Genomic DNA, 614 nt, shown 5'->3' with positions numbered 1-614 from the left:
AGAAAAAAAAAAAAAAAAAAAAAAGCAGTGGAAAGCATGAATCACGTGTTTATCAAGTTCTTTATTTTTCACAATCATGAGGTCCAGCACCATTTCTGGTTAGAGATAGGCAGAAACAGTGCTGCAGCCACACCATTCTTGAGTTTCTTACTCTTATAACAATTTAAACAATTTGCAATGCATTTTTGGTGGGATTTAGTGTTTAAAAAAAGATGCTAAAGACTGATGTCTTTTATTTTTCAGAAAGATCCATTGCTAGATAGGGAACTCTATTTAGGGCACCTGGGTTCTACTCACAGCTTTGGCAATTATGTGTTCTGTGATCTTGAACAAGTCACTATCACTTCTAAGAGAACGGACCAACAAAACATTTGCAGCGAGTTAAAAAGGGGGTGCGGGCCTACCACATCCTATCTTCTTTTCACAGCCATTATCTTTTCTTGCATATCACATGCCCCCACATACAACACATACATTGTTTTTGGGAAGGTAGCAAGAGAAGAAAAGAAAAGATGGTTCTAGACATATGGTTACCTAGACCAGGGTCAAAGCCTAATCTTCAGGTTGCTCCTTCCATTTCCTGCTCAGGCAAAAACTACCGTTTTAACCCCTTC

Source organism: Gavialis gangeticus, unplaced genomic scaffold (assembly GCF_001723915.1).
Source record: "Gavialis gangeticus isolate Ggan-Ray unplaced genomic scaffold, GavGan_comp1, whole genome shotgun sequence".
In the NCBI taxonomy this organism is placed as follows: Eukaryota; Metazoa; Chordata; order Crocodylia; family Gavialidae; genus Gavialis; species Gavialis gangeticus.
This window is presented reverse-complemented; position numbering follows the sequence as displayed.